A 9876-nucleotide genomic window follows, 5' to 3' on the forward strand; every position below is an offset into this window, starting at 1 on the left:
TGTAGCAGTAGGAATCAGTGGAAGGGATCCAACGGCTAGTACGAGGCTTTGGCATATGCGCCTTGGGCATATGTCAGAAAAGGGTCTATCTTTGATGTGCGGGAAAGGCTTGTTGAAGGACATGAAGAAGCCTTGCATGGAGTTTTGTGAGCATTGTGTCACTACAAAAAATATAGCCAATAAGGACGGTAAAAAACCGTCCCCAAAAACAGAAAACCGTCCCAAATAAGTTATTTGGGACAGATTTTGTCCGTCCCTGATAGAGGCGTCCCAAATAGTATTTGGGACAGATATAGGGACGGATTACTTCTGTCCCGAATACTCTTTAGGGACGATTACATGATGTCCCTATAGATGACCATTATTTGGGACAGATATAAGCTGCCCCACAAAATTTGCTGAAATTCCTCCTTTTACATTTGGGACAGGTTATAACTGTCCCTAAGTTTTGGTGAAAATTTCCTCTAGCTTGTGTTTGGGAATTTTTTCTAGCTTTCACGGTTTTACAGTTTCATTACTTCGTCGAGCAACATGTACAAAAGAAGCTCACAACCGAGAATTCATAAAGGCTCGAGTTTTATTGAAGAACGAGTCTTACATATAATTCATTCACCATCATTTCTCCATTGTTGCTACATTTATATACAAAAGTGTCTTTGAGTTCTATCTTTACTAAGTTAAAACAACATAATAAGCAACTCCCTATTTCTCTAAGAATTCGTACCAACATCCAGATGAAGGTAAGTACAGAGAAACATCATTCTAACTTCAGATATCGAACTTCGTGAACACAACAGGTCTCATCCTCGCCTCTTAGATAGTGTTGGGGAAGCTGTGATAGTCTTTAAACATCGAACAAGGGCAGCGATTATGATTACCCGAAACGCTTTATTACTTTTTAGTTGTTCTTGCTCTGGATACTTGCCATTTCCAGTGCTGCAAGCAACATTACAAAGAACTTCAGCTACTTTTCATGTTTCTCCTATAGATATCCAGACAAGCAAAGATGAAGACAAAAAGACTGCACCTTAGAGCTATAACCTTGGTCTTTCAGAAACTGTTGCCTTTTCGTAGAGTAATACATTTCTGTCTCAGATGTTTTCAATAAGAATGAACATGACAGAAGCTATAACCTTGACCTGCCATCCATCGAAGCAACTGAAGAAGAAGTTTCTTCTTTTTGGGATAGTCTATATACCATGAAATAGCTACACCAAATACCCCCTGAAAAAAAAATTAAAATCAGAATCTCTACTAACATCAAATTCAACATATATATTCAATGACAAGTATTCTGTCAGGCAAGTCGTGCATAAGAGGTATGCAGATTGTAAGAGTGTTGTTCTCCAATTGCTAGGTCTCATTTTGAGGAGTTATGGGTGGTAACGTTTTTATGCTGGATAGGTTGGAATTAAGCAGAAACTGTGTCCAAATTTATACGTGTCAGTATTTGACCTTATGTCTTTCTCTTTCAATAACTTGGGGATATAAGATGTTTCTGCTACATGCCTATTATATATGAAAGGTCTTTGGTTGGTACCTGTATTATATATTTGAAGTGATTCAAGTCTGCATTGGGTCATCAATGAGTGCACCTACTACTACTTGATGGTATCCATAAAATATGTGTTGATTGCTGAAAGATGTACTTGGGGTGCTGAACAACCTCTTATCAAGCATCTCCAAAAGAGAATGACATACTCAAATGCCTCTAAATCATTATGGCCGCATTAGGTGTTGAACAACCTCTTATCAAGCATCTCCAAAGTGATTCAAGTCCGCATTGGGTCATCAATGAGTGCACCTACTACTACCAGTATTATATATTTGACCTTATGTCTTTCTTATAGCCGAGTTACACACAAAATTTTTAGCAAACTCCTCACATATTATAACCGGTCAAGTGTTAGTGCTATTGCAGCCCTTGGCAGTAAACAAATAGAACAAAGGCTCATAATACCTTGCACGAGACTAGAATAAGAATAACATGGTTCTGGTGCAGTTCTTAGATGAAGTACAAGAAACATCACTTAATATCATTAGTGGCACCAATTTTGATCCCAAAATCTACATTGAAATGCCACTGAAATTCAGTCTATCAATAGTAGAAGAGGCTTTTGATTATTTATTAAGATCAAACAATGGGTCAATCTCTGTAAAGTATTTCCATGGGTTTATTGACAAGTATTTAAATAAACCAGGAAGTGACATAATTTTTAAATAAACCAGTTGATTTCGTATCAAAACCATAGGTTTTTACCAAAAGTTGAGAATTTGAAAGGGTTTGAGTGGGCATTTGAAGTTCATTGCACTTCAATTGGAACTTACAAATTAGAAATAACTTCATTAAATGATAGAACCAGTAGTCAAGAAAAAATAACAAACTCACAATGGAGATAACTATAATGAGCATTGAACTTAGGCACTAATCAATTCAACTTGTTTCATTTTCAGAATTCAGATTTTTCTGATTTTCAAATTAAGGTTTGAGGGTTTAGGGTAATAACATATAAATATGGACTTACTTGATGCCTTTATGGGTTTAGATGAATGTCTAATAGGAAATAGTTGTTCTCCCCACTTCAAGAATCAAGAACACACAAGTCCAAACCAGAAGATTGAAACCTGAAGATGAGAAAGAGTCGAAGAAGATTTAGGAATTTTTATGATAGTTGGTGAGCTAGTACAAAAATAACTGATCAGTTCCCCTTTGATTTTGTCAGATGAAATGCAATTCATAGAAAAATAAGAGAAATGAGCAAAAACATTCTAAACAATTTGTGTTATCCTAACTTGATAAAGATTACTTCATCACATCTTGATCGCTTCTCCCCAGCATAACCAAAAGAACAACTACGCCTAATTGACACCCCCTCCCTCTTTATAATTCCATGTTTCAATTCCAATAATTTGAAAATTCTATTTCTTTTCCACCTTCACTGATTAAATCTCAACTTTTCTTGACATAAAGCTACTTTTTATCTACAACAACATCAAAATAGTTTAGTAATGGGAATTCAACATACCTGATGATTGACGCTATACAAACCAGAAAAAGAGGAAGAACCAACCTGATCGTGCATGAGAGGTTAACGAGACCTAGATGCAGTCAACAAAACCCTAGAAAGGAGGAACAACAAACCGTGGAGAGGAAAACCAGATAAAAAAACCCTAGAAGTTGGTTTTTAACTACAAGAAAATTAATAAAACATTTTAAATGGCCAAGAGTTCAACCTAGTAGATGATTCACGATATGCGAACCAGCAGAATAAAAAGAAGAAGAAGAAGAACCAACCTGGTCGTGTAGAAGAGGTTAACGAGACCGCGATTCAACTAGGTAAACACTAGAAGAGGAAAAACAACAAATCGTTGAGGGAAAACCCTAGAAGAAGAATAAAAATCGTGCCTGCAGAGTGAAAGTCAGGAGAGAGAAAAAAAAAGGTATATTAGGAAACCAAATTTTGACGAAATCGCCTTATAGTTTGGCGGTAAACAAATGCGCCTTTTTTTGTTTTCATTTTGCCTAAAAATTTGTCCGTACACACTTTTATTTGTCCCTATTGTTATTTGATCTGGGACAACTACTATAAAATTGTCCCTATTCTAAATATATTAGGGACATACATAAAAATATCTGTCCCTATAGGACATTTTTTTTGTAGTGTGTGTTCGGAAAGGCACACAGGGTAACGTTCTCTTCAAGTAAGCACAAGAGCAAAGAGGTATTAGACTACGTACATACCGATGTCTGGGGACCGGCAAAGTTACCTTCCAAGGGTGGTTCCAGGTATTTTGTTACATTCGTTGATGATCATTCGAGATTTGTCTGGCTTTATTTTCTGAAGCATAAGAATGAGGTATTCAACACATTCCTGGTGTGGAAAGCAATGGTTGAGAACAAAACTGGTCGAAAGCTGAAGACGTTAAGATCGGATAATGGGACCGAGTATACGGATGGGGCATTCAAGGAGTTTTGTAATCAAGAAGGCATTGTGAGGCACTGGACAGTAGTAAACACACCTTAGCAGAATGGAGTCGCAGAGAGATTGAACCGTACACTACTTGAGAAGGCTAGATGTATGCGCTCCAATTCGGGATTAGGCGTAGAATGGTGGGCAGAATCTGTTGCTACAACTTGTTATATTGTGAACAGGTCTCCACATTCTTCTTTAGATGGCGGCATACCTTAAGAGGTGTGGTCAGGTGAACATGCAGATTACGGGAGACTTAGGATTTTCGGTTGTACTGCCTATTACCATGTTAAAGGTAACAAACTTGATAATAGAGCAAAGAAGGCAATTTTCTTAGGATATGCTACAGGAGTCAAGGGTTATCGGCTATGGTGTACGAAAGACAAGAAGTTTGTAATCAACAGAGATGTGGTGTTTGATGAGTCATCTATGGTAGCTATGGCAAAAGCTACGGTGCCTAGTTGTGGTGATCTTGGGTTTACTAAAGCTCAAGTAGTGGAAGTAGAAGCCGAAGACCAACGGGTTTCTAGGAATCATGATCAGGTGGAGCATCAGGATAATACTCAGGATGAGGAAATTGATGAACCCGATCATGAGGAGGTTCAAGGGGAAGGTACACAAGTTTTACAACAACAACAACAGGATGTTTCGGTACACACTAGGCCGAAACGGTTATATAAGCCGGTACAGAGGTTAGGGTCAGACAAACCTCTTAGGCATTACGGGCAGGCAAATCTAGTTGAATATGCACTCTCGGTGGAAGACGACGAGCCGGTCATCTTCAAACAAGCTATTACCGCGGCGGAAAGAGAGAGTTGGTTGGTTGCTATGCAAGAAGAGATGGAGTCTCTTCACAAGAACAAGACATGGGAGGTTGTCCCATTGCCCGAAGGTAAGTCTGTTATTGGTTGTAAATGGGTGTACAAGAAGAAAGAGGATTCTTCCGAAATCAAGGGTACAAGGTATAAGGCAAGACTAGTGGCCAAGGGTTATGCACAGAAAGAAGGGGTCGACTATAATGAGATTTTCTCTCCGGTCGTGAAACATACTTCTATTCGGGTGCTATTGAGTATTGTTGCTCACAGTGATCTTGAGCTGGAACAACTCGATGTTAAAACCGCCTTCTTGCACGGTGATTTGGAAGAAGAAATTTATATGCCTCAACCTGAGGGATACAAGGTTGAGGGTAAAGAAAATCAAGTATGTCGTTTGAGGAAATCTCTTTACGGATTGAAATAATCCCCTCGCCAATGGTACAAACGATTTGATTTTTTCATGCTAAAGCATGGTTTTCGCAGAAGTAACTATGATTGTTGTGTATACATCAAGAAACTTCGCGAAGGTGACTTTATTTATCTCCTTTTGTATGTGGATGACATGCTTATTGCTTCTCGAAGCATGGTGGAGATAGATAAGTTGAAATCTCAACTCAGTCAAGAGTTTGAGATGAAAGACATGGGCGCTGCAAAGAAGATACTGGGAATGGAGATTAAGAGAGAGCGGTCAAGTAAGAAACTGTACTTGAATCAGAAAGGTTACATCGAAAGAGTAGTTTCTCGATTCGGGATGCAGAATTCGAAGGCGGTGTCAACACCTTTGGCACCACACTTCAGGCTCTCGGGAAAACAATCTCCCACTACTACGGTGGAGAAGGATCATATGGATCGTGTACCATATGCTAGTGCAGTTGGCAGTTTGATGTACGCTATGGTGTGTACTCGTCCAGATATTTCACAAGCAGTCAGTGTGGTTAGTAGATTTATGGCAAACCCGGGGAGGACACATTGGGAAGCTGTGAAATGGGTGTTAAGGTACATGGTGACTCGGATTATACGAGTTTGTGCTTTGGTGGAGACACATGTCAGGTAAGCGGTTATGTTGACTCGGATTATGCTGGCGATCTAGATAGAAGACGATCTACTACTGGTTATGTATTTAGGGTACATGGTGCTCCAGTTAGTTGGCGATCGATGTTACAATCTACAGTTGCGTTATCTACTACGGAAACCGAGTACATGGCTATGGCCGAGGGTGTGAAGGAAGCATTGTGGTTGTGGAGTCTTCTAGATGATCTAGGGATTAAGCAGGAGTGCGTAGATGTATGGTGTGATAGTCAAAGTGCGATCCACTTGGCGAAGAATCAGGTTCATCATGCTCGTACTAAGCATATCGATGTCAGGTATCACTTTGTACGAGATGTCATAGAGGAAGGTGATGTTTCTCTTATGAAGGTACACACAGATGAGAATCCCGCAGACATGTTGACTAAAGTGGTGACATGTAGCAACTTTCAGCATTGCCTGGAATTGCTACAAATCGGCTCGTGTTAAGTTGCCCAAAAGGGCGTAATGGCGACAAGATAAACTTTATGTGAAGGATTGGTAGAACTACGGTAGGCTTGATCGTGTAAAAGGGTACGTAGGCAACCATGGTCATATGGTGCAGTCGGATGAAGTTACAAGAAGCAGATATATCTTACAAGGAGTATCATGGTGTTCGTCCAGAATTTGAAGTATATCAAATTGTGTACGAGGTGGAGAATTGTAAGAGGCGGTTGGTATCAAACTTGCTTATGGCGGTTTGCTTGGTATAGGCGGTTTTGAGAAAACTTGGAAACTCAATTGGCGGTTTACTTGCTTATGGCGGTTTCCAATTTTGGATTGTTTCCAATTTCGGATTCAATTGCACCGGCTTATATATTATATAAATAGGGGAGCAAATCATCACCACCAACATCAACAACAAACAAACACAACAACTCTTCTTTAGAGAGAGCTAGAGAGAGAGAGCAAGTGAGAGAGAAATTATTGTTCATAGTTTTGAGCGGTGTTTAATTTCTCGGTCGTCGAAGATCTAGTATAGAAGGTTAATTTATATACGGTACCATCTTGGGACGAACTTGCGGGTTGTGTGAGTCGTCTTCATCTATCCTTCAATAAAGATTTCTTGTTCGCCCGAGGACGTAAGCTTTAAGCCGAACCTCGTTATTTCTGTTCGCATATTTAGATTTTGGCTTAACTTTTCGATTAATTTTCATAGTTGGATCAATGTCTAGGATACGTTCGATAGCTTGACTTTTAGTTTTAACAGTTTCCATAGACGTTCATCAAATAACTTTGTTAAGTAGGGTTTTGTTCATTGCCTTTAGGTTCTTATACCTACTCCATCTCTGCCAAGTGGTTGTTCCATAACGAATTACGAATATTACTTTCAATGACTCAAAACAAAGGTCGGAGTATGAAACGATCACATGAAATAAGTTGAAATAGCTGCTAAGACAAATTTAACAAACACCAATTTGTCTCTTGGTAATGCCTTCGACTTTAGGTTTTTTTTAAGTGGGTGTCATGTCTATGAAGAAGGCATGGATGTGCACCAGTTACAACATATTGTTGATTTATCTGTCTCTGCATAAAGTTGTTGAACTAGTAATAACTAGTTCTCTGTTTTGTAGTTCTATCGGTTTTGATAGGTATTTGACAGCTAAACTTTCAGGAAACCAGTGAAAATAAATCATCTTCTAAAACTAAAACTCATAGAAACCGGGCTATCAAATCCAATTGAATGGAATAACAGATTCCGGTTCGAAAAATGGAAATTTTTTCACATGTCTAGTTGAATTTGTATTTTACATAAGGCCACGACTTTGGGGAGTAAAGAATAATCTCCAGGGAATAAATTCTCTAGGGAATATTTTTCTGTATATTCTCGAGGACATTTCACTTGATCAAACATTGTCCCTAATCTTCATCCTCTTTATCACCTTCACCACAACAACTTCCCACCACCAACATTGCCACCACCATTGCCACCTCTTCTCTTTCCTATCTTCTCCTCTCTAACTCACAGTTAGCTTATCTCTCTCCCTCTCTCTCTCTTGTTGCTTTCATTTTCTCTCTCTCTCTCTCTCTCTCTCTCTTTCGTTCTCGCTCTCACTGACTATCTCTCTGTCTCACTCTAGATCTCTTTCTCTCTCTTTCATTGTCGACCACTCTCATTATTTCTCTCGTCGTAGACATATATCTCTCTCTCTCTATCTATATCTCTCGCAGTCTTTATCTCTTTTTCTTGTAGTCTCCCATTCTCTCTCTCTGTCTAGATAGATCTCTGTTGAAATCGCAGAATTCGTGGCCACGAAACATTTGGTGGCCACAAAATGGTAATGTACACGAAACATTTTGTGGCCACGAAATGGTCATGGCACAAACTGTTTCGCCAGAAACCCTCCTCGATGTCAGGTTCTGACGAAGGGAACACTTCCCTTTGCCAGAGCGGTGTCTGTGTGAGAAGGGAAAGATATAAAGAGAAATTAATTGAGAAACAGAGAGAGATTGAGGAGAAACAGTGAGAGATACAGAGAGAAACAGTGAGAGATCGAGAGACATAGATAGTGAGAGCAATATAGAGGGATAGCAAGAGATAGACAATGAGGAATCGAGAGAGAGATGGTGCGAGACAATTGGATAAATAGAGCAAGAAAGAGAGAGAGGAAAAGAGACATAGAGAGAGAGAGAGAGAGAGAGAGAGAGAGAGAGAGGGAGAGAGAAGATGGAGATTAGGAGACAATGTTTGATCAAGTCAATTTTTGGAATAAAAAAAATACGTCCGAGTCAATATTTATTGACTAAAATCTTTGTTCCTCAGAGAACATTTTTTTATTTCCGAAAGCCGCGGCCTTTACATAATTCTAATCTTGGAAGCCTCCAAAATCTAGAAACAAAAGTCAACCGCCTAAAAACAATATATCAAAGTAGTGGTTAAAAAAGTTCAAACTATGTAGGAAGTCAACCGACTAAAAACAAATCATCTAATGATTTTAGAAAGTCCCCTGGAGACATTTAGAAAGTCTATCTGAAAAAAATACTATAAGTAGGCCGGATAATGAAGGACTAACTCTCCACATACAAAATATCAAACAACAGTCCTACTACTACTTCATAATCTTCTCTTTTAATTCTTCATTGCTATAGACAACAACGACAATGGTGACAGCAACGATTCTTAATAATAAAATTCTCAAGATGATGCTTACGGCTAAAGTTTTAAAGATGAAACACACACTCTGTGTTTCGAAGGTCGAATCGGAGTTGACGAAAGCTCTTCAATCTCTTCAATTCATTCCTATCTCGGTCGATCTCTTTCAAGTATGTATACCTTTTTCTCTTCTCTGTTTATGTTTTCCTACAAATTTTGGGTTTTGAGAATGAAGAATGGTTATCTTATTGGAGCATCAACATTATCTTTAGAGAAAAAACAGAGTATTTTATTAGGATTTAAAAGTTCTGACCTAAACCCTTCCTTTTTAGAGCATCGGAATCCGACTATGGATGCCCTGGATTCAACCCCCTTTGGAAACTGATGTGAACAACCAGGATTCAATCGAGTATTTTAAGAAGATAAAAACTGACAACATTTTGACAACATTTTAGAAAGATAAAAATGGTTAAATCCAGGGCGTCCATAGTCGGATTCCGACTTAGATTTGTCCCACTTTTTCGTGCATCTTTTCATTTTTGTTTAGTTGAACATGCCATTATGTTGTTCAGCACAAATATGTAAACCAATTTTTCATTCATTATATAACATGTATATGTTATTCCATATTTCGTTAATGATCCGACTAGCATGAATTCTAAATGAAGTACAAAATTCATGGAAAAATGCATTATAATTGTTCAACTACACAAGAATTTCAGATTTATATCAACAACCAACTATCTGTACTTAAAACTACGATAGCTGCTTCTGCTGTCTATAATTGAGGATAAATGAGGTAGAGATATAAGCACCAAGAACTGATTAGGGGCGTCCCAACATAAACCCGAGAATGATTCCCAACAAGCCAATTACCACAGCAAATATAAACGAGAAACCGCCTTTGCTCTTGCTACCTTCACGCATCAAC

The 9876-nt window shown here is 38.6% G+C and overlaps 1 long non-coding RNA gene across 1 annotated transcript; it reads right to left on the reverse strand.

Annotated features, from left to right (window-relative positions):
* Positions 1-575: 575 nt before the first annotated feature.
* LOC147569681 (uncharacterized) lies at positions 576-2625 on the reverse strand. The gene is made up of 3 exons (XR_015238795.1): positions 2526-2625; positions 1028-1224; positions 576-936 (listed from the first exon to the last, which is right to left on the reverse strand). It is a non-coding gene; the product is annotated as an uncharacterized LOC147569681 (long non-coding RNA).
* Positions 2626-9876: the final 7251 nt, after the last annotated feature.

The sequence above is a fragment of the Eschscholzia californica genome, unplaced genomic scaffold, assembly GCF_041429995.1.
Source record: "Eschscholzia californica isolate CP2 unplaced genomic scaffold, dmEscCali1.0.p SCAF_1, whole genome shotgun sequence".
Lineage (NCBI taxonomy): Eukaryota > Viridiplantae > Streptophyta > Magnoliopsida > Ranunculales > Papaveraceae > Eschscholzia > Eschscholzia californica.